We start from the raw sequence: 25,550 nt of genomic DNA, 5'->3' as shown, positions 1-25,550 counted from the left end.
GTTGAGAATACCTGTTTCTCATTCCTCTTCAATTATTGATCTTTCTGGCAACTGCAAACAGATTGGCCAGTTGCATGTATATGCATGCACACTTAATGCAGGTGTGTATGCATGTTGCATGTATGCAACTGACCCAACAAACCACTTCATTGTATTCCCCATTGCCAAATTCCATTAGTCATTATTGTCCTGGTCTAGACTGGTCCTGGTGATCCAGCTGGAAAACATTCCAAGCTCTCTAATCTCTGGAAGGAAATCTTGTTTAAAAGTGGCAAGTACAGCTCAAAAACACAGTCCTTGCAGACGTTTTACTCAGACACAGTCATGCGGGTATTGTGGGAAAATACGGGAAAGGTTGCAGCAGAGAAGATGTTAAATCCATTATACAGAATGGTAAGATGTGTACCTCTGATACCTTCAAAGCAGCTATTGCAACTGCATTTCTTAAGAAAGAATAATTTGAGAACAATAGCTTGTTGGATATAGTGTTAAAACTATGCTGATCTGATCTGTTTTGTTTTTGTTTTTTCTTTTTTTTTCACAATGGTCAATCCACTGACTTGGCTGCATCTTTTAAGTTCAGCTATGAAGGAATGGCTCAAAAGCCACTGCAAGTGAAGTAAGAGGCATCTTTTACTTGTAGCATCAGTTTCATCAGAAGAGTGGGAGGCTTCCTTGGAAGCCTTCGTTTTCCATAATTTACACCTTGCTCCATGGTAACTTTTCTGTGGCTGAGTTGTTTATTGAGGAAAGGCACACGTCACACATGCCTGTTTACGGGGCAGCTGCAGTATTCTCAGTCTGTTTCTCTTTGAATTTCCATAGGGTTCAGTGGGTGTAAACTGACAGCAAGTGCTATTTCTGGAAGAAACCTGAAAGTGTAGTTGAATTATGTAATACTTTGATGTATATAGCTCTTTAAAAATTATGTGTGAATTTTAGCTTCAAAACAAGAGAGAAATGTACGTGTTTAACCCTTCCACCCATGTGCACATGCAGGCGTATGCTGTGGTTCTAATGAAAGCAGAGAGATGTTATTTGAAAGAAAAGAGGAAGCAGAAGTCACTTAAAAAATTAAAAAGAAAAATATCTTCATCAACTTTTTTCCTAGAAGTGAACAAATTGGTACCTTGATTCACTTCTCTGTGGCAGTGGTGTTCATATACCTGCCACTGCAGATATTGCTGTTCTGTCGTGTTCATTTTTTTTAAAGATTTATTTACAGACATATAAATGAGCACCTTTCCAGGCCCTAAGAGCTTAGTCATCATTTAGTCAGTGGGTTAAATGAGGATGGTTCAGACAGTGAAAGGGAGAAGATCAAGAGCTACAAAAATAATGTTTGACAGTTGGGAGAATTGTGTTGTTTACTCTTTTAGGTGGAATTTGTTTTAAAGAGGGAGGTTGATGGCAAGTCTTGTATGACATGGGGGTGAGGGTCTTTGAGAAAGAAAGGGAGACTCATGCATTTACAGATGGAGACTGCAGCACAGGCACAAATGTCAGTTATTTTATTCCAATGTAGGAAACCCTCTATTTTTATTTATATATATCTCTGTGTGTAACTAATATATATTAGAGATGGGGAACTAGCATATATCAATATATCAATACATATCAACTTATATACCAATATATGATTACGCACAGAACTATGCAAATATGTGTTAGAGGAAGGGAGCTAACGTACAGTTATTATCAAAACATGCTATAATCAGCTTGGTAGTCACAAAACATACTCAGTACCTCCTGTTGTTGAGCAGGTATGGGGTCCAAGACTTTCCTGTGGGATTGAGAATCTTTCTCACCTGGCAATTTGTTTTTAAATATTGGAATTCTAATGCAATCAGCCCCTTACAAAACCAAACAGTAAGATCCTCAGATGTGCTTTTATATCCCAGGGAGTTAGAAGTGCTTTCTACTGAAATGATTTGGGAGTGTCCAAAGGGATTTGATTCCATCTAAGGCAGGAAGACCATCCCATTCTTCCTTCAGTTTGATGGATTAATTTTAATAAGGGGCCTCTGGGAACTCCTCTAGATCCCCCTCCAGCATATCAATTACATTAAGTAGCTGATCTTGCTTAATGTGGTGGTAGTAGTGCTTTTTCATGTGATCTATCACGTTGAAGTTCACAGCTGCTAAGGGTGTATACTGTAAGATCAGGCCCTTTACCTAGTGCTAGATGAGTCGTGGAAAGCAGAAACAAGTTTTAATTTGCTGCTAAGGCTAATTCTGCCTGGAGGTGGGGAGGAGGCTTGGTTTTTAATTTTTACAGAACGAGGAAGGATGGTTTTGTCTAATACTTCACTCAGAAGTCCCTTTTTCTGATCAGGCACTCTGACATGTACAAGCTCTTCATGTCTATCCATCCACACCTTATCCTTTCTGTCTTCATCTGAAATACTCCACTCAGTAATACAAAATTGAGGAACAAATAACATAGTACAAGTGGAAAAATATACTGCTGAGTAAATGAGTTGGTTGCTACTGCTTTCCAAATGCCTGAGCTTTAGCTAGAACAACTTATAAAACCAGAGATGTTCAGTATTATTTTAATATTTCTCTGCTTTTTATGTTAAAGTATGTGAGCTCTCATTCAAGATACAGTATTGGTGTGGTAAAATAGTTTTATTCTGTTGAAGGAGAAAATGGAAAAACTATTTCCAGTATATTATTAAATATGAAACACATACCTGGTGTTTTATTTAAGCGTTCAGCTTTCACAGTGTACATAGTACCCTTAATCATAAAACATATTTGTGCATTTTTGAAGGTATAATATATACTTTTTATTTTCCTGACAATTGCAAGGGAATCAAAGATTCCATAGCATTAGATAGATTCTGCGTTTGAACTGAGATTTGTCTCTGCCTAAGGCACATGCCACTTGTCCTTAGGCAAGATGCAATGAAGATACGTAGCAAATGGGAAAAATGTGGCTGTTATAGTTAATAGTGGTTATTACAGTGTGTCTGTATTGGCTACCTTGGGTGTACAAAGTTATCTTTTGCTATCATTAGTAAAATTAAAAACTCAGTATTTGCTGCCCTATGATCTTTATTCAGTCAGTTTCCTGATTCTGTAGGTACAGAATCTTTTTACTGCAGAAGGAGGAGGCCTCTGTCATTTAGTTCAGGATAGGTTTTCTTATGTGTGAGGTTCACACAGATGAAAGCTCTGGCTCTTTTCAAGTTTGGTGGCTTAACACAAATCTCTAGTGGTATTAGAAGAGGAAACGGGAGGTAGAAGGAAGGTTAGGGCTCTGAGGTGTCTGAAGGGGGCATATTTTAGTGCAGTGTAAAAAGTGAAAACACTATGACAATTCCAAGGACAAGTGAGGAAGAGAAGAGTATTAAGGAAGTCAGTGAGGAACAGGTTATTTCAATCAAAATGGAAAATGGATCTGGATGAAAGACGATATCAGAAAGAGATATGAGACCATTTATATTCTGGGTGAAATTAAACATTTTGCATATTGCATTATTGAAAACAGCTTTCCAAATGACTCCAAAGAGATCCTGACCTCCCATCTCCTCCTTTTCCCTCACTACTCATTAGCTCTTCTCAAGTAAGTAGAATGCCACTTGCTTCACTGGTTTCTTCCATCTCTTTATTTAAGAATATTTTAGTATTCCCTAGCTTCAGTGTGTTTTTAAATAAGAAACAGTTATTTGAATACCTCACAGCATCTGTGCCAGTTGTCCCGAGGCACTATGAAAACTCAATAAGAACAGGTAGATGTTCTTTCTCAAAGCTTGAATTTCTTGTTTCTAGACTACTTCTTCCTCGAGTATAAAAGAGATCATAAGAAATTCTATACAGGAGGTTAAAATTCTACTTTCAGTTTACCTGTACAATTCCCATGATTACTGCTGCTTTTCACATGGTGTTCTGAAAGGAGAATTTGTCCCTGTAATTTTGAAGTTGAGAAAAGAGTAGAATTAAGAGTTTGCTTAATTAGTGCTCCCTTTTAAGATTTATTTTAAGCTGTCTTCCTTCAGCCTGTAACATTTGATAGTTTCCAAAAATGCAATTTAATCATATCTGATTGCTTGCTGGAATCTGTAATTAACTTAGGTGCAAGTGATTTAACAGTATTTACCAGGTGCCGCATAATTTACCAGGAACTGCCTGGTGCACATATGTGTAAAGCGTGTTGGCTGTTTAAATTTATCAGCCAGAATATTTTAGGTTTATGCTCAATACTTATGATGGGCTTATGTGCTTATATTCACTGTACTACCAAACTATCCCTTACAATTATACCATATTATAGTTGTTATTTCAAAAGATTCCAGACTACCTATGTGAAGGCTAACTAGAAAATTATTTTTGTACTATAATTAGTTGCTAAGATGAGGCTAACATTTTCAAATAGTTCTAGACATGACACCATATAAAAAGCTTGAACTAACTCATTTGAAAAGTAGTTTTCATCTCAGAAGACCTCTGAAATTCCTTTCCTTCAAAAAGCCTGGAAGTTGTTTTAGAAAATATGTTGCTCTGTTGACACTCACATTTTTTTCATGTTTGGGAATCAGTACTTGCCTCAGCTGAGTCATTAAAAATGCCAAAAGAACAGAAAAATTGGCTGACTCTCTGCAGAATTGAAGGAGTTTTGGACTAAATGTTTGGAGTGCCCTTCCATGAGCAAGACTTGGACCCTATACTATTCTCAAGCCTGCTTCTAAGTTTCTGGATACCAGACAACTTGATGAGACTGTCATTTAGTCTTTCTACTTCATTTTTTCCACAGTTTCACAAAGGTGAAATTTATAGATGAATTAAGCCTGGAATTAGAAAAGCCATGGTCCCAGTTTGGGGGTGAAGATCATTAGACATTTTAGTACCTCATGATCTGGCAGAAAGACTTTCTTCTACTGTCTGACATCGCTCCCCTCTGTCCCCATCCTGTCTGGCACCAGCACTAGAGCTGAAGGTTTCTCTCGCCACAGGAAGTAACTATCGATCACGCTCGAAATGTGGAATTTTGCAGTTCTTATGATCATTAGTATCCAAAATTCGCTGGAAAATTATTATGAAAGTAAATCATGAAGAAAAATTTTTAACTGGAATACTTGTCTAATCTAAACATCAGTAGCAACTATGAAATGTAAAAAGGTCATAGGCGCTCGGTAGTGGTTATGAGTTTTTCAGAAACTGTGGTTTTAGAACAGTATTTCATAAGAAGATGTTGTGATAAACCAGGACACAAATGGTAAAATCATACTTGCCTGCATCATTTTGGCAGTCAGACACCCAAGATTATGTAACTTTCATTTTCCCAAGTCCAAATGCAGCAAGTATATGCCAACAGCATAAAAACGTGGGAATCTGCAGTCAGTTCTGTGTATCTCTTACTACATTACATTAAAAAGAGTAGGAAAATTGCTCAGTTTTATGCTCCTGAATACACTGAGAGGTTTATTGTTCATAAAACTGGTGAATCTTGTCTTCCATTGAAAAGACTGTGCAGATCTTAAATTTCCCAGGGAATAATGCACTCCTGTCAAGCTTTCCCAGACTCCCAAAAGCAAAAGATAAGGGGAAAACACCACAGAAATCAACAGACTTGACAGTTTATTGTTGTGTGAACCCATGAGAGTTGATGTAAATGTATCACAGACTCGCAGGAACACTAATAGATTTTAAGATGACATTTGAAAAAATGTAATGTAAAATGTAGAAGTAATATTAGCAGCAACAGCCATTGTAAATATAATCCTTTCTGAAGCTCTGGTACTTTAGAAGGTGACAGAAGGTTCCTTTATAATCAGATGTGGGGAAGTTAACAAAAGTTACTAAATGCCTTTTTGAGAGACTCTGAACTGCCAACAGCATCTCCTCTCCCCAAAATTGGACTGCCAAATAATTTGTACAAAATCCGGAAAGTTTGCTGCTCTTGTAAATCTACACAGTTCAAGGAGTGATTGTCAGTGGAAATGAATATTCCTTTCAGTTTGTAACCTTTCTGGAAAAGCCTGAGCCTGACTTCTGAAGTGACCCCAGAAGACTACTTAGGGGAACAGATACTGTGCAGTATTGTACAGTGAAGTGCCATTTCTCTGTGTATATATCTAGATTTAGGTACCCTACGTACTATTTCTCTGTTTATGGAGAAGCAAGAGAAGTAATTGTTCTTAAATTTATCCCTAAGCTTTCCCTCATTTCTGCTACCTTCTACCCAGTTTTGCCTTCCCCTTTTTTATTTTGCTGTTCTCTGCTATTTTGCTTCCTCCTGATCTTTATATCATTGCATAATGTTGGTTGTTCTCCTTTCCTCTTCCTTTCTCATTTTGTCTCATTGTGTGTTTCTGATTATTCTTCCCAAATCACTAAAGTGGGCTTCTTTCCTGTCTTGCAGAATCAGCCTGTGTGGAGACATCGCATGCTCCGAGTGATTTCCAGAAACACTAACTCGGTGGGGTCATCAAACAATAATGAAGGTTAAGTGTCTAAAGGTAATTAGCAATGTCTTTACTATTTTATTACTATGGAAGCCTTGTTCCTGGCAAGGAGGATCTTGTTAAGAAGATGCCATGTCTCTAGGAGACAATTCAGTAGTACGACAAGTTGTGCATTAATAGACTCTTAAGCAGAATATAATGGATCACAAAGACAGCAGTTGCTGCTCTTCTTGAAATAGAACTGAAAGACAGTAATCCTGCGCTGCATGTAAGACGTTATAGAAATGATCTTGTCAAGATTCAATAAATGTCAAGATTCAATAAATCTTAGGTTGTCTCCTTTAAGATTTGAAGATCCTAAACTCTGATGTTTATACATATCCAGTAAGCAGAGCTGCTTGAGGCAGCAGATGCAGTAAAGTTTGTAGAAGTGCCTGTGAGCCAGTAAAAAATAAAATGACAGCTGATTTGCCAAGGGAAGCAAATACCTATAAAAAATATATGCTGTGGACATTGAAAACCTAGAAAGATTTTTTTTTGATGTTTTCATCAAGAATTTGAATCAACTGCATTTGCAAATGAGTATTGATGCAGAACTCTGACATTACACTTAGCCAGTGCAGCAATGGATGAGAGAGGCACTGTTAGACCGTCACGGGTGGCTGAATATACTGGGAAAGATACGTTTCACTGGGAACTTTTAAGTCAGTTTTTTTCTAAGTGCTCAGTGTAAATTCTCACAAAAACGGTTCAAGCACCTTTGTGTGCTGATGAAGATTTTTCAGTGTGTTTTTCAGTTGTCATCTTAAATGTAACAGAAGATTCATCGCCATTTACTGCTTCAGTTGAATATGAGAAGACTTATCACCACTCTTTAATCTCTTTGCAATTTTTTATAAAACTCTAATATATTGCTTCATGTTAAAAGTTGTCAGCACCGTTGGCAACAGCTAAAGATGAACATGAAGGAGTCATACTTTTCTGGAAGTGATTAGTTTTGGCACAGTGCTTGTTCCCGTGGCTAGGCCCTGTGTGCACTGCTGTTCTTGTCAGGTTCATTATGTGTGTTTTCTCTTTCCAAGGTATTATGTCTTGACTGTGAAGCATTCATCCAGACTCAGATTTGGCAAACATAGTCTGAATCTAGCAGTGTGCTGGTTTTCAGGAATAAATAATTTGTTCCTTTTAAGGGAGGGAAGGGATTTGGATTTTAAAATGCTTCACTGTATTTTATAACATAAAATTAGCTTTACATTTCAAAATGTAGCATTTCATAAGTAGTTGCTTAGGAGTGACTTTGATGCTCACTGAGTAAATTATAACGTGAAATTTCAAGCTCTTTTTTAAATGTTAAATTCTTAGAAAGTTATAATAGCTTTAAAAGTTCAGTACTGTTAACATGGCTGTTGACAATGTATTTTCCTTTCCAGCTAAGAGTAACATATAGTACATGAAATTTTTAAGCATGTTTTCTCCTCTGGAAACCTTTAAATTATAACATGGCTAAGGAAACTGAGTAAGACACAGGTATTGTGCATAACTTCCAAGGTGTCTGTGAGAGAATTAAGAGGAAACAGCAGTGGGGTAAACCTTTTCTAAACTAGATTGTATTTACACAGACAATTTCCTTTACTGGATTAAACTGATGGTTCATCACTCTTTGGTTTCTAACAGAAGCTAGGAAAAAAAATCTAAGAAACTCACATTAAACAACTGTAGGATTTAATCCTCTCTGTATTTATTTTATTTCTCATCTCAATTTACTAATAAAGGGTAAGGCTTCAGATTCCTACCTGAAAGAAATATGAAAAGGTGTTAGTATTTAATACTGTGCTAACAACTAGTCTCCAGTCAGGATCTTCTCATGGTAAATGGAGTTAAAAAATGTAAACAGCTTTTAAATATCAATAGATTTTTTTTTATTGCTGTGGGAAAAAAAGGAATAATCCTAAAAATATTGAGTGATCGGTGCTAACTCTTGAGGAGAATGTTTACATTTGCATTGCAATATAAGTAATTAATTTGTTAGTTTTCTTATAACTTCTGTAGTACTTCGGAAATAAATGGACATTTATCTGCAAAAGCAAAATCCACAAGTGCCAGGGCAGATTTGTGGTAAAAGGGGACTAATTCATCACTGATCTTGGAGTCTTTTGTGGTAATGTCAAGATTATGTTTTCTACAAATGACCACCCATAGTTTCAATACACCAGTCCACACTTCTTTATATTTTAGGATAATTTGTTTTGCTTTACATAATACTGAGTTCTGGGCAATCAGGCCTGCATCAAGGGCCAAAGGCCCTCTAATGATGATAATGAATAGCAGGTGTGGTTTTGTGGCAATTTAAGAAGCAAAAAAATCCCCAGAAATATGGATTTAAAGGAGGACTTCAAATTTTGTTGACTCCAACAAGCTTTTGATTTAACATGAAGGATAGCAAGTACATAGCCCAGGAGTCTGAAATTCTGTTTACTCAAAGGTTAATTCTGGGAGAGATGGCGGCAATGATGCCCTCCTATTTTCGTGCTTTCAGTAAGTACTAGGACTTGGGAATAATTGTCTCTGTGCACTGTGTTTGTCACTATGAAGCTGCTGGCTTAGGTAGCTGCTGTAGGGTGATTAGGTAGCTGCTGTAGGGTGAATGATGATTACCTAGTCAATATTTGTTAGGCCTGATGAGAAACCAGTTTCAAGATAGTAAACTGGTTATATTTTTCTAATAAAATCATTTTAGAGTGAAAGTAATACTTCTGCTTCTTGAACTATTAAATAATCTGCTGAGGAATAAGGAATTACATATTGCAGTAGTTCTTATTTCAGTCAAATCTTCACTAGTTGTGGTACAGGCTTCAAGCCAACTGGATTTGTTATTTAACATGTCAATGAGTCATTTTTATTAGATGATTAAATTACTGTGGTGAGTTTCTGAACTTTGTTACTCCAGTTAAATATAATCTTTTCAAAGTTAAGGGTTTGAATGTGTGTTGCTTGGTTTTTCAAAGCCACTGGGATGCAGTTTTTAGGCATTGCATGTCTAATGCAGTTATTGGTTTAGAAAACAAACAAACAACAAAAAAAGAGGCAATAGTACATTTTAATCTTCTAGCCTGCCAGTATTGAAGGAAGTCTCCCTCCTCTTTTTTGCTCAGTGGGATAATTTGACTGATAACCTTTATATAGTTCAGGGACTTCATTGCTTTCTGAATAGAGTTTCTAGACAGTATAGATTTAGATTACAATGTCGAACTACTGTAGTGCCTCAGGGAAATATATTCTCATTAATGGACTTGTTAATGATTATCTTTGAAGAGACTTCTAATAATATCAGATGTAAATGCTGTCACAGCCCTCTAAGTTTATCATACAGATATGGAGATGCGTCATTAATTTACATAGACTGGTTTTCAGAGCTGTGCAAATTGATGCAGTATCATAATGGCTGAAGGAAATTAAAAGTTGTGCATTATCGATTTAGTATTTCAGATTTCTATTTCCAATTTGTAGGGTTTAAGAGGTAGAAAGAATTGAACCAAGGCAGTAGTATGGGTTGTTCAAAAGCGATCAAATTTAGACTGCACCTCTATGAATTTCAGCTTCACCATGCTCCCTTGCCTTGTCTTTAAGAGGCATGTGAAGAATGCAAGTTTATATCAGTAAAATCTCTCTACTGCAGTGTTGAAATCATATACGCCATACAAGCAAAGGTATGGCAGTATGAAGTAGTTTTTGGAAGCTTGAATAGTTTTTAAATGATTTCTTTACCAGGAGTTAGTTACTTTTGTTCAAGTGTAGTAGTACCTTACTCTTTTATCTTACCTTTGATGGGTTTCATCACAATGTACTGAGTGCAGTAGATCAGAATCTTTTTCAAAACTGTAGATTTAGACTCTACACATTAATAGTATATTTGCTTATGTTCTCAAATGTTACATGAATTTGATGATGAATATTTGCTTCAGTAGTTTTTTTTATAGCAGACACTGGATTCTTTCTCTTTGTTGCTGGGGAAACCTTTTAACCACCTGAAATATCAGTATTTTCAGAACAAATAAGAAATGTGATGTTTTTGTATACTATTGTATGCACACATGAAGGTAACTTTTTAGAAATGATACTGAATTTTTGAAGATGTCACTTGTTTTGGGAAGTGGTAGAGTAAATAGCTAGATGCTAAGACAGAATCAAAAAGGAGGAGCTTTTCAATGAGGTGTTTTGATATCAGTGTTCTACTCAATGGGACTCCTCAAATGAAAAAAACAGGGGTTGTGAAGAAGGGCAGAATCTGCAGTGGTGGTAAGCTGCCCTAAAAAGAGAATAAACAGGAGGAGCTGGAAGTGTAGCTAGTGCTGCATTGTAACCAGTTGTGAAATCGTGAGGGAGAGAATTCATCTCCAAACTCACCAAGGGGCAAACGTATGGGGATTAAAATAATTTGTCTTTGAAATGAAGGTGAGATATTCCTAATGAAAGATAAATCAGTTAACACAGGAGATACTATTTCGAATTAGCAAAGAAGGGAGAGAGGACTGTAGGGAAGAACTAAACATGCAAGTCAAACCAGGGAGTAACTGATCTCATACAGGAGAAAAATCACGGCAGCATGTAGAAGAAGTCAAAAATGAAATGCACACTGTTAGAATGGTGCTTGTGTTGGGGAGATACATAGTGTATATGATGAGTCTATTCAGTTATGTTTTTGTTCGGGGCAAAATGCTGTAAAAACTTTTTTGTGTGTTCAGCATAAAGCAGCTGCAACTTTGTGTGCTGATCTTCATCTAATTATTCTGTTATAAACTCTGAAACTTTGAGAGAATATTAGTCAAAAGTGGTTTAGGAACTGATGAAATTTGAAGGAATTGATTTTGTTTCAAGTCATGAGCAATCCCATCTGAATCCATATGCCCCATACTTTTATGGATATAGATGAAAGATTACAGAAGGTAAGGTCTTGTAGAATTGGAGAAGATATAAAAATGAGTACTGCCAAAGCAAATTTACATCAGAGACTTCTGTTTCTTTCATTCAAGGCAGCAACAAAGAAGCCATCCATGAAATCAGATCTTTTCACAGCTACAGTACAGAATTCATGCTTAATGCTATGCTGTCCATGGTCAATGCTGGGTCACTTCTAGCTGTCCTGGGTGGGATCCATCCAAATGAATACATGGGGGGCATGCTGCTTACTGCTGACACAGTGAGTGTGCAGAAGTTGGGGGGGGGGGGGGGTGGAGAAAAAGAAAGTTATCCTGACTGTAACTAAAGGGAAGGTAGGGTGTCTGTATTATTTGCTTTTAAGTAGAAAGCAAATATGACAATGTAGGCTAATTTTCTTCTAATTATTCTCTTACAAAGCATGAAACTTTGAGACAAGATTATTGAAAAGTATTTAAGTATTTGAAGGTTTTGTTGATATTTGACGGAGTCAGTGTTTCAAAGCTCTAAAACATTTCAGTGACTTTTTTTTGCCATACTTCAGTGTGTTTGCACATTTCAAAATTATTTTTATTTTTGCAGTCTTAGTGAAGTTCTTACATAAAGCTTCAGTAATTTTCATTTGACTAGAAGAAAAAATTCTAAAGAAAAGCTTTGTTTTTAATATTACCTGCACATGTTGATGTGCACTCACGAACCTTGCATTGCTTTTAAGTTATTGACAAATGTATGGAATGAAGTATTTTAATTACTTATCTCTAATGAGAAGAAACATGCAAATCTCTGAGGTTGGTGTCCACTGCTCTTATAAAAGGCCATTTTATTAGAATTCTTTCATGAGCCAAGAAAGAAATCTGTGCTCTTTTTCTGAAATATCACATACTCCTCTGGCATTGTTCTTGCTACAGTACACTGTACTCTGTTCTGAATTCCCTAAAGACTGAAGAAAAATGCTTGCTCACTTGCTCTCTGTTAGCTGTTAGGATGTTTTGTAGGGAGTTGCCAAGTCTTGCAGATTTTTGACAATATGTAGGGTGTTTTGTAAGGTCTGTAATGATACCTGGCTTGCTGTGAAAATTTGGAAGTGAAACATAAGCATTTTTTGTACCATGTTAACTTTACTTTTCACAAAAGTAGTTCTCTCTCGCTTTCTCATCCATACTGATTTGATGTGACTTCTGTGTTGCAGTCTGTGCAAGGATATAAAATTTGCCACCTATGCATCTCAGTCTCTCTGTCACACTTCTCACTTGCTTTTAATTTCCCTATTCCTTCACTTCCTATTCCCCTTGCAGAGTTCTAATTGCAAGAATCCCAGTCCATCCAGAGCTCTGTTTCCCCAAAGAAATACTTCAGTGCACACATCACTTGGTGTGCTGGCATTTCTTGTTAGTATGCAGTGTCAGGTTAGCACCTCTAGATAACCTTGATAAATTAAAAATTGGCTTATCAATATTCAATCAACCTACTCCGTTTATCCAAATGTCTGACATCCTTTCTGGCAGAGCTGAGTTAAAAAGGCACTGCAAAAGCAAATGGAATTAAAATTGCATATTTTCCCTTTAAACAGAAATTAAATCAGTCTGCTGGTAATGTCAGCTTAAACACCATAGTTTAGTAACAGTGAAATAATATACAGTGGCAGATGTGATATTACAAAATGTTAGTTTTCATTAGACAATTCTTTCTGGAATACAGTGAACAGATAATTCAAAATTTCATTAGGAAAATTTGGAAAAGGCAGGTTTGGTGTGCCCAGTTCTTTGTATTACTGCTGAGCCTTGCTGGTTCTTCTATGTCATGTTTTAAATGTATAGAGCTGTAGAACTTCCACAGATATGGGGGCAAGTAGGGGGATTCCCTGCTGATTTTATGTTTTAGCATACCAACAACTGCATAATTTCACAGATCACCTCTCCATTCATCATCTTCTTCATTGCCTTGGCAGTTTAGAAATGCTCAAACATCTCTCTGTGTTCACACAGCAATACTTGCACCGTAGTTTTCCGTAACTGTCTCATCCAGTTCATCGACTGGTCTTTTAAGCCAAAAGATTCTTGACTCACACCAGTCTTTGTGCCCATCATCTGGTTTTGGAAATTACAATATCAGTTAGTTATTCAAAGGACATGACTGTGTTGCTCTGTTATTATAACAAAAATGTAACAGCACATCACCTGAAAGGACAGGCTGAAAGAAATTCAGCAGGCCACGGTTTTCAGCGGTCAGTGCTTTTGGATGCCCGTGCTGTGATACCAGGCATAGTTCCAATTTTCAGTGGCCAGATGGGCAGCAGCATTGTAAGTGAAGGTGCTTCGCGTGTCCCTCTGTGAACATCACAGAAGTGAAGGAGTGAAACATCACTTTCTTTTACAAGGGATCCTGAAAGTACAGGACATTCTGTGAAATGTTTGTAAACACATTTTTAATTTAAGATAGTTAAAATTATTTCTGCCCTGCCAAATCTAAAAAAAACCTTATTTGAGTGATTTCATTTTGAATTAATTTAGACAAAATGTTTAAACAAAGTCTCCTGGGTTTCTTGCCATTTTAAAGAGTTTAAATTTAAAAAGTAAAAATACTGTTTAAAATGAAAAATCAGGAAAAGAAAAAAATTAACCTAAAAGATTTTTAAGGTATTTGTTTCCTAAGGAATTTTATTTTGCCCCCTTCTCTAAATTTTGCATCCAACTGCCTGGAAAAATGAATTTACTGCACAGTTCTAATGGCTTAATCAATCTGATTAAGTGATTCAAGCATTCAAGTACCTTTTATATTCCTAGACTGCTTCCGTGACACTCTCCTTGTTTGAACTTAACATAGTCTTAAAACAGAAGCCCAACAAAATATGGAAAACAGAGTCAATGAAAAGTAGTTTTCAAGGAAGTCCTCCCAAAATTCAAAAGTTTCCCTGGAAAAATATGCAAAGGAATCAACCTTTTATTCTAGAAAACCTCATAGTAATTTAAGATGATTTAACTAGGGAATTAGATTCTGAATTTTGCAGTAGCGTATGACTATGAATGTTACCAACTTTTAAGGCTGTTTCTTAACTTTGTTTTTACATTGTAACTCACAAATTGATGTTTAGTAACTCCTCAGAGAGTCTTTAAACTTCCCAGCTTGAGTTTGATTTATGTCCTGCGTTACTCATTGATTGTTGAACTGTTCTTGCCTTCTTTTTCCCCCTGCCCCAAGGGCAGTTATTTTAAAATTAAATACATCTAAGCTGGGTTTAATTAAATCCTGTCAAGATTCAAGGGTTTGTTTTGCTTTAAAAGCTAAGTACAATTGTTGCTAATTTTAAAGGTGCAGAAGAAAACGCTTCAGACAATTCACATATATCCTGGGGATGAACAGTACAAGGGGAAAGGCAAGCAAGGAACTGCTGTTCAAACTTTATCTTAGCAGGTTGTTGCACTGTTATGTCAGATAAATATTTGTCTGGCATCCCTTAGAAAGATGACGTTGGGAGACCAAAATAGTACCTTTTAAGGTCAATGTGAAATTAATTATGCAACTTGCTTGGTTATAGCAGCATAATGAAGCATTGTTCAGGAATGTGTCTGTCTTTATTTTTACAAACTCTGTGTATAGGAAAGGAGCAAGCAAAGAATCTTTCCAAAGGGCTCTCTCTCCAGAAGCAAAGAACAGAAGGAGATATAAAGGTCATCAGACATTTAAAACAATTTTTTTTTATTGTTTTTAGTACAAATAATCCTAGATGCAATATCAACAGCCTCTTTAAGAGTCAAAGTTTTTATAGTAGTGTTGAAGGAGGATGATGCTTTGGAAGAGGCAGAGAAATATCCTTAATCATCAGAACTGTGTGAAGGGCCACAGGTTAGTGGGAGTAAAGCAGGAAGGTTTAATGACTCACAGGCCATGGAGCAGTGATAACAGTACATAGCATATTTATTATGTTTCACATGAAAGATATTGTAAGGTTTCTTCAATTCTAGAGAACTTTTACTGCATGAAAATGTACTTGAGCAGAGTTTATAGAGATAAGGGGTCCAGAGTTTTTTTAAAAAAAGAAAAAGGTTTAGTAAAGTGAACACCTTGATTCTAGGTGGGGGAAGGTATCTTTGTATATGTTTTCTAGCTGGGGCTGGCAGTGCATTTTTGAAAATGAGCAATTGCAAATCATATACAATGGCCGAAGGCACGGTATGTGATATAATCATGATTTTGCTCTATTGGTTTCACCGTAATCTAGGTAGAAATCTAAAGCAAGAATGAACTATTACTAATAGGCTTTGTGTTAATAACTTCTTTATAGTTTGGTCCGGCCACACATTTACCCTGGATTAAAGCTGCCAGCTTGAATTCTATAAAACAGTGGATATTTTAGTATTGAAAAAGTGCAGAGAAAAGCAGCCCTGTCCTGCTGCTGATATTATATTTCACGAACAGCTTTCTAGAAGCAGAAGGAAAAAATGTGCTTATTTCAGAGTTGATCGTCTGTGTTCAGAAAGTCCAGTGCTTCTTTAAATCACTGGGCCTACAAAATTCTATTATATAATTCTATTGTAAAATTAATCTGTACCTATTCAGTAGATAAGATCACTCAGTTATATTGTTTCTGCAAGGTGGGTCCAGTCTTTTGAGAATGTCAGGCCAGAAGACCCTCCCTGTCCTCTGCTTCATTACCCATTCCCCACCATCACAAAACCCAACTTTTTCTATAGGGTTTGGAATTACAGAGTAGGATGGAGTAAAAGAAAGCAGCTGAAATGAATAGGAGGCAGATGGGGGATGTGGCCTGGGACACTCTTCAGAGGATGGAACTCAAGATTGTTCTAAAGGTACAAAATATCTTGTGTGTGAAAACAAGCAAAGAGGAAAGAAAGCATAACTACCAGTAACAGAAGCTTGAAAAATCCGGATTAGAACAAGATTCACTGGGTAGGAAACTTTGGCAACAGGCGGCAACTTCAGCCTTCAAGTGATTCATCCTTTAAGCAGGCAAGAGTTTAATAGAGTATTGGTAGAATTTGTACTTTTACTCTAGAAAGAAGAAACAGACCCTAAGGAAGGTAATGTTAAGGAGAAAGCTCCTTCTGAATTTGAATTCTAATAGAAAACCTAAAGTTTCCATGCAGTTTGCTGTCCTGCATGAAATCTGGCCGAAGTCTGACCAAAGAAGTCTGAAGAGAAGAACCTCTTTGCTTTTGTTTTGTATTTTCACTTTAGCTTAGCTCTGTGAAATGTGGGTTTTCATGATCCTCTGCTGGAAGCTTTGCTAACTTGGCCATCTGTGTACTATGCATTTTCTCTTGAACAATATTAATATTTCATAGTACAAAATTCACATTTTGATGTTAAAATCAGCTGTTACTAATTGTTCTTGTCACCTAAGCAGTATTTACAAAAAATCTGAGTAAATCTTCATGTGTACTTGTTTGATTTGTACAATACTTAAGGTGAACGTTATGGTTTTAAATCAGGCCAAAAAACCTTTTCTTTTTTTTTTCTGCCATAAGTACTAAGTCTTACAGAGAGCCAGTCATCTAGAGCTACTGGCAGAATCTGGTCTTTAACAAAAGTCATTGTAGTTACCTATAGGTAGAGCTGTATAATGTCCTCATACCACACTATCCTCTCACCTAACAGATTATCACTTTTATCCCAGGAGTCACATACAGCCTGGCCAAAACCCATATGCTGTAGTTTTTTCTTGTCTGTTTATTCATTTTATTTCTATAATGTCCTTTAGAAGGCCCCAATCACTCTGCAAATATTGAATGTTGTTGTATAAGGGTGTTCTGAAGCACAGAGTAGTGAAGTAGCTGTCAAATCAAAGAGGCTGTCAGTGGCAATCCACAATGCCTTGTCTTCCCTTTCCTCTACTCCTTGCTTAGAACATGCTAAAATTTCCTTTGAGCAACTTACAAAAAAAATAATAATAATAAAGTATGAAAACCACTAATAAAAATGATATACTTTTTTCATATGCAAAATGAAAATCAGTGAACTCAAAATATTAAAATATTTACCTGTTAATTCAAAATAATTTAATTTTTAAAAGAAGTTCATCATCTTATTTTCCACAAAATATAGAATTGCAAGGTACTTTGTGTCTACTAATGGAAAGAGGGAATCAGATTTTTTTTTGGTGGGCATGTGGAGGAGGAAAACCTGAACACTGACTGTGTCTTTTATAAGATCACACGTGCTCTAAGGCTAATGTAAGCATTAAAATACAGAGTATCTGTAGCCATATGAGAGGAGGTGAAAAATGGTGTCTGGAAGAACTTTTTCGAAAACTGTAAGTCATGGGAAGACTACGCTGGTGCGGCAGTCAGTGTGAGCTGCTGGTGAGAGGTGCATGTCAGCCTAACCTCAGGCAAGGGAAAACAAGCCCAGGCTTGATAGGCAGATGAATAATGTTCTTTTGTGAATTTCTTCAAATGTACCTGTAGCTCCAACAGAGAGAGGTCTGGCTCAGATTTTAGTCCTAAATCATCTTTATTTTCAGATGTTCCTTCTATTAGATAATGCTGATCAAAGAAATTAAACAATTTTTGTCTCATTTAATGGATGCAAATTAAGCCTTTCCTTGGTCTCTGATTGTAAATGCCTTTGAATGTTGTATATTGACTACCATAAGCCTGTGCAGGACTCTACAGATGAATATTTGCTGCTGCTGGAGGAGGAGGTCCCAGGAGGAGGTCCCAGTTTTTCCAGTAGCAGACTTGCTTGATAAAAGCCATGTTACTGTGTTTATTCCATAGTACACTTTCACTAGGTTTTCAGAATCTCTCTTAAACCTTCAAAGATGCTGAGCAAATTATAAGTTGGGAGCCTTCTTGATGTGTTGTGGGACCCAAGCAGGTCCTTGTTAGAGAAATATCTGGGGCATTTGGATATTGTTAGTAATACAGCACAAGAAAAGAATATTTAAGAATTTACAATCTCCTTCTGATATAATCAGCGTGTATTTGTGCTGATACTTTTTAAAGTATTCTCTTATTCTGACTATGCAAAGAAAATATTATTCTGTGAACTAGAACTCCTTCAAGGTAAGTGATGATAATGGTGTCATATTTTTCATCTTAACTAATTGCAGGTCTAATATGTGAATCACCATCACATATTCCTTGTATAATGACCATTTCTGTCCTATGCTTCATGTTTAATGGAGTAAAATTCCTCTTTTTTTTTTTTTTTTTTATTGATCTGACCTCATTGGAGAAGCAGAGAAAAAGTAAATCATTTACTTCATTTTAGCATCTAATAAAAATGCCCAGATTATTTTTCTTCTCCTAGACTTTATTTCAACAAAGGCAAAACTTATAAAATGATTTAATTGTAGCTTCTGAAGAAAAGAAAATGGCTTGAACTAAAGAGGTATTAATTTCTACTGTACTTTCAATTCCCACTAGCATTTATGGAAGCTGATACTTCTTAGAATTAATGCCCAAAAAGGGAGTTCTTAAAACAAGGATAATAAATATTTCACATCCCTTCTTGTGGCCAGATGCACTCCCATCATGACATAGGGAGATGAGTGTCCTTCCACTTTGACAGGCGCAATATGTATGCAAATTGTATCCTGTTTTACATCTGTTTATAAGTTGCCAAACATTTGGGCATCTTTGTGCTTTGTGATGGGTCTTTAAGTTTTCTGCTTATGAGAAGCAAAATATTTGACAGCCAGCTGTTTTGGTGGGTGGCCATATCTGCAAATGATACAAATTAATGACGTTTCCTTGCCTTCCACAAAGAAAGCCTGATTTATGGTTGTATTAAGATTCTAATACCCACTGAAGGAAGTACTGTCTAGTGGGACAAATGGCATGGATTTCTTTCTGTAGAATATACTGAAAGACCAATACAAGGCCATGTTTTGAATTTTTTCTAGTGTGACTAAATTCATATGTAAAATGACATATTTCTGCTGAAAAAACATACAAGGGAGAACACTGTAGATGCTGCACTTCATTCTTGAAGCTTAACTAGAACAGACTATTAACTTGAATATCAAACTTCACCCTGAGGATTCCTGCTAATGCATATGAAGTCAAGCACAACTTTGGAATAAACTAAGAAAAGGCAAGGTTTGTTTTAACACCTTTGTTCCTGTAAGTTTTCTTTTTATGACTGCATAAGCATTTATGCATGAAAAAAGTAATTTCTGGCTAGTGATCCAAAATGCAGTGATGGGCACACGTGGGAGAGCGCGAAGACTGCGGGGGAATGGCGCAGCCCCGTGCAGAGCAGGGCAGCAGCGGTCGGATGCCTGAGCTCTGGCCGCCTGCGAACCGCTGTTCTCCCGCGACAGGGCCTGCCCAGTGGGAGTACATTTCTTCGGCAGGTCGGAGGGGGATCTCTGCAGACCAGGCGGCTGGGCCGGGTCTGATGTGCCTGAGGCCAAAGAGCCCCCGGCGGGGAGGGCTCCCAGCACATGCTCTGTTCTGTCTCTCAGCATGTAGAGTGCAAGTAACCCCTCAGCAATTTAAACTTTTTAAATACTAATAGGTGAGTAATGAAAATCCTCATTAGACCATTAACATGATAACAGCTAAGCAGGTGATTATGGCCAGTCAGTGCCAGCAGAAATTACTGGTGACTTTCATTTTAAAATGAAAGATCTAATAGCAGAGACTTCTTGCTAGGATGAGGAAAAACATTTTTTTGCCTTAATGTTGTATTGTACATATTTTTCCATTTTAATGATAAGGCTAGCCAAAAAGCATGAAAAAAATCTGTAATTAGCTCCAGCTATATAAGTATAAATCCATATGTTAGCCTTTAAAAAAAGAGCCATTTTATGTTAAATACATTAAAACTTTCCCATTAAAAACTGAGCACCCATGGATTAGTTTGTCAGAGAAAAACTTTTGGAGCACTTGCTTAGATTTGGCTTAGCGCTGTTCACTGCCAGCGTTACTGCCAGTTATTTCACCCAGCTCACAGCCTTGGAGCCCAGGGTGATTTGATTAACTGATGATGAATTATGCTAACTTGAACTGTGGCTTGTGGTTGAAGTCCCACTGCATTGCTACTTTGAGTCTCAGCAGAACTCAAATATTAAGCCATATCCATCATCAAACTAGCCTAGTTCAGGTTTGAAGCATTTCTTAAAATCAGTTTAGAGATATCTGTGAATGGATGTGAGTTGATTTAGTGAAAATATATATCCTTATAACTTGAGCTAATCCTGCAATGAAGCAAGGTTGAGTAAAGGTATTAGTAAGTCTCCCAAATGTAAGCGGCTCGTCAGAAATGTGCACAAATTTACTGATCAAATTCAGCTTGTGAGGCCTATAATTTTTCATTCTGAGGTGTCTGAGTAACCATAAAACAGGCTTCTACTTTTTCTTATTTATGCTCGAAAAATCCCCCAAAGCATCCATAAGTGCCTATTCCTCTGAAAATGCAGACACTGAAAGGAGAGGTGTGCGTGTGTGATGAAGAAGGATGCTAAAATATGAATAGAAGGTATAATTATAGCAGTGCTATTCTGTTGAAGCAGAGTTCTCCATATTATCATGAATTTCTGAGCTCTTCCCAGATGCTGCAATACTAAACCTAATTTATTGTTAGCTTTCTTTTGAAGCAGCTTAGATCGTGACTTAAATTATCTGATTAACTGAGTTAGCTGCATGTTGGGTGCTCCACAGTTCAGCCCTACTGTAGGGTCAGGGAACTGCCTACTATATTTTTTCATTTGTCTCAGGAAGATACTCAGTTCTTTTGCTTCTTTGTTAGAGGCAAATGTGCAATGAGCAAAAAAAAAAACCACAAAACACATGAATGCTAGAACATTGAAGAAATACTTATAATTGTATTTTGTAAGTAATTTCTATGACCTTCTTGACTAATATTCCTTGCATCCTTCACGTGGTTAATTTTTCATAGTGTTGGCTTCTACCCCTTACTTTCCCTGCATTTTTTTCTCTAAAATTAAAATATAAGTGAGTGAGAGCTTATGATTACCCTGTTAATTACCACCCAGGCTCAGCTTGATTGAGCCACAAAAGGTGGGGAGAGTAGGCTAGAAAGAAAATACGCAAAAAAGAGATGGTCATATTGGCATACATACCTTAAAATGCTTGTTGAAGCACATAAAAATGAATTCTGTTATGAAGAATATTGTACTTCACAACCCGTGGATACTGCAGTTAAGCTCCTACTTTGTTTCCAAATCTATTTATAGTTCCTGGATTATCTGAAGTCTTTATAAAATTGTTTAGTACCCATGGTTACCAAACACATTTCATAAACTAACACAATTCTTATGCTGCAATATATCAGCAGGTTTGTCTTTTCCTTGCAATAGTTTTCTGGTACAAATCCTCACAGTTGTAAATAATAAACTCCAAAAATATTTATGTAAATTATGTTTGCAGTAATCTGTATTTAACATTACTGCTTCTGCATGGCTTTACCTTTAGCATGGTATTATGGCACTTCGGAAACATAAATGGTCTTGGTCTGCTTTATATTCAACTGAAAATTATCACTGTTTAGGACATACACCATTTCTGAGTAGATGAGAAAAAGCTGAAAAGCCTTCCTGACTAAATCTAAAATGGAAACTCCACCTAAGTCACATTGCACAAATAAAACTTCTGGTTTAATTTCCTTTTCTATTGAAAATGTAAGTGGACAGCAACTGTTGTAGCTGTAGTAATTGTAGTGTAGTGGTCCTGTGATACTTCCTCGTCATTCACGCTTTCTTAATGTTTCATTCTTTTCATCTGATGATTCAGGCAGTGTGTGAAATTGAGGCGGGATGCTGTGGATTCTCTGTGATGTGAAGATGTGAGTATTCACCAAAGATTTTACCACTATAAAAGAATTCCTTGTGGAGGGAAGCAAACTCATGTAATTGGCACAGTACAATGAAATTAAAACTATTCTTTCTCTATCCTTTTCTTTCTATCTTATTTTCTGTCTCCTTTTTAATGCTTTTAACCACTCTCTTTTCTTTCTTTTGTCCCTCTTCTCCTTTGCTGCCTCTGATATCTATCATATATGCATACAAAAATTGTGTGATGGTAATGTGAGGTATAGTAAGAAAAATTAATATTTACAAACTCTGTTAGTTTTATTTATTATATTTTAGCTCCTTTCCTGTTTTCCTCTGACAGTCCCCTCATAAGTGCTATGTATATCTAATTAAATCAAGTAGCAAAAGCCAACATGACACCCATATGTGTAAGTAATTAGCAGGTACAGTCAGATTGCCAACAGAAGTGGGTAATATTTTGACACTAATGGGCCGTTACAACGTTTGGGCATTATAATCTCAGCACTTCTTTTGTGTAATAGTGTTGTCCTGTGCATTTTATGCTTTTCTTGCTGACAACAGCCTGAAGCAAAACCTTAGCTAACCCAGGTAATCTACTTGATCCAAATTTGCTCACTAAGGAAAAACAAAAGGAAAAGGGGCATATTTGGAGTAATGCTCATATTTCAGATGAAAGGTTAAATCATCTAAGGCTCATATTGTTTTCCATTATAATCACTCTAGTTGTTTTTAAATAAAAGCTTACAGGAATCCACTCAATTCGCAGGAGAGCTACAAAACTGTAATGTGTATATTCTTATACACTGTTTATTGTGTTACTGCAATTTATCTCCCCCTTTCAGATGTGTGTGTTATACAGTAAATACTACAATTGGAAAGGTTTCTGAAATGCCTGTTGCTCATAATTGATTTCTGGGGGGGGGGGGAGGGAGTAAATAATAAACAGTATATATGGAACTTTACCTGTAGAGCATAGATCCTTGTTTCAATTGCACAGTCTTTCCTAAGCAGTGCACAGAGACTGATAGGTGCAGCGTTATTATTTATCAATAGATAGGAAATAACTTTCTACTCACTGCTGTCATCTTTTATGCTGTCATCAGGGACTGGGAGACTGAGGTAAGGAGAGAGTGGTTAGTGTCCTGACAGGAGGCAGGAGTTGCTTCTGCCCCGGCTTGGCCTTTTTCACAGCCCAGCGCATCCTGAGATTTCCAGGCGGCAACCCTCCCCTCTGCCTGGGAGGCTGCGGGCTGCACCTGCATGAGTTGCTTTGCAAGGACTGTGCAGAACAGCTTCCCATCAAGAACAACTAAACAAACACCCGCTCTGTCTGTACAGGGTTGTTGAGGAAGGGAGAGACTATTTGATCTTACATTGCAAACCTCCTTATACCTAGAAAAAAAAGAGGATTTTCCCTTCTCTTTTTAGCCTGGCTTTGATGCTTAACAAACTTGGCAGAGGTAAGGCATGGAAAGTCTGTCTGTGGGAGGAAGACATCAGATGTCTTGAGAAATAAGATGCCAACAGCTATAAGCTTCAGTCCTCATCTTATACCTGCTTTGGGAACAGCACGTGAAAGCAGACCAGAGCTATTAACATAAGTGTGTGTGAAATGCCTAAGCAGAGAGTGGGCAGTTGTTCAGAGAGCAAAATGCAGTGAAAATGAATATGTTCACATGCCTATGTGATTGCACGCTGTTCCTCACCCAGTCATGGCATCTCTCTAATGTGGGAAACAGGCAGCCACATTTGACGAATTAGCACGCATTAAGCCTGTCAAGGAGGCTACAGCGAGGTGCTGCCTGACAGCTGATAGCTCCCAGCTGAGGGGCAGCAAGGGCTGGCTTCCTAATCTGCTTCCCCAGGTGCAATTGTGCAGCGCACTCAGCCCATTTCAGTGCAACTGGCCCTGAAATTGCTGCTGACTCTGTCCCATAGCAGGCCCAGCATGCTAACGCAGCCTGTAACAGCTGGTGCACAATTTAGGAAACTGTTCTTTGCTTCCTCCTAGCTAAATTTTACTTCACAAACTCAAGTTCTAGGTTATCCCAAACTAGAAGGTTTTTGTGCAGATGCCTAGGATATGTAATTTCAGGACCATGCTAAGATGACTGAGTATGCGTGACCTAATATACTGTTGACAATTTGATCTCAGCATCTGTTGTGTAAGCTAATCGATGTGACTTGACCTTCTGTCTAGTGTACAGCTGAGCTGAAAGATGAACAAACACACTGTGCAGATTAAGATAAAGCCAAGAACGAGCTTTCCATTAATGTCACTGGAAGTCTGTCCACAGGATGATCATGCAAATGTGATGCTTTTCCCCATGCATCATTTACTCTTTTCTTTCTTTCAAGACACTCATGAGTTTCATGGTTTTTTTGTTTCTTGATGATTTATGAGGAGAAGTATCTGCTTCACACTATGCAGTCTCTGGACATTGTTCTTATTTAGTATCACTGTCATCTGGGTCATGTGAAATCACTGCCATTATGGACCTAGATGACTGAGAAGTTTTTTAACTTTTATCACTTGAACTAACTATTTATCTACAATGTAGAGTGAATAATTTAACTGCATTAAGGATGAATGAAACTGTACTTACAATCACAGAGCAATAGAAGAAACAGCAAGAAAAGCAGATATTATTATAGAAGATAGATGTTAAATTGGAAGAGAAGTGAACGATACCCACTTTGAATATGAGATTTTTGGATCTATAGTGATTTGTGGTTTAAAATCCATGCAATCAGTGTAATTTACTAGTGAATAAACTAGCACTTGACATTACACATTATTTGTGAATTTTGTATAAATGGTGGTATAAATAATAGCAGGACCAGCCCTGTTTATCTGAAGAATTGAACACAAATACCTTTTTGTTATTGTAAACATAAGTTTTAATTGTAAGAGGGTTTTCTGTATGTGACATGCTCATCCCTGGTATGTTCATGTCCACATCCAGACACTCATAAAGGCCAGTTCACTTTCAGATAAGCAATACCCAAGAGAATTAACCAAAATTTTGAAACTGAGCATGCTGGAGTCTCAGTTTACTACTACTTCTTGGCTTCTTCAATTTTACCTTGTCAAAAATAGTGAAATAATGGCATTCAATATCTGTGATCTGAACTGACTTTTAGGACTTCTAATCAATCAGCATTTTATGAAAGAGAGTAATAATACTTGCCTTACTGTATTTCTTAGAATTCTTAAAGATGTTTTTGAGATACCGGTGCACTCAAATAAAATTTCTACATTGGAAACTGAGGTTTTGTGAATTGTTTGTAAAGCAAGCTAAAGTTCTTAATTTCTCTCTCTCTTTTTTTTTTTTTCCTGTAGTGATTATTCTCTCTGGTTTTGTTTTTGTTTTTCTTTGAATGTGAGTTCATTTTAAAGCCAAGTTTTTCCAGCTGCATACTGGGCAGGATGAATCCTAAAA

The 25,550-nt window shown here is 36.9% G+C and overlaps 1 long non-coding RNA gene across 1 annotated transcript; it reads left to right on the top strand.

Moving 5' to 3' along the window:
* The first annotated feature begins 6,380 nt into the window (after window positions 1-6,380).
* On the top strand, window positions 6,381-24,946 carry LOC106498909 (uncharacterized). The gene is made up of 3 exons (XR_001295067.2): window positions 6,381-6,464; window positions 22,067-22,118; window positions 24,308-24,946. It is a non-coding gene; the product is annotated as an uncharacterized lncRNA (long non-coding RNA).
* Window positions 24,947-25,550: the final 604 nt, after the last annotated feature.

Source organism: Apteryx mantelli, chromosome 7 (assembly GCF_036417845.1).
Source record: "Apteryx mantelli isolate bAptMan1 chromosome 7, bAptMan1.hap1, whole genome shotgun sequence".
Taxonomy (NCBI): Eukaryota; Metazoa; Chordata; class Aves; order Apterygiformes; family Apterygidae; genus Apteryx; species Apteryx mantelli.
The sequence above is the reverse complement of the archived record's forward strand: the minus strand, read 5'-3'. Positions and strand labels throughout refer to the sequence as shown.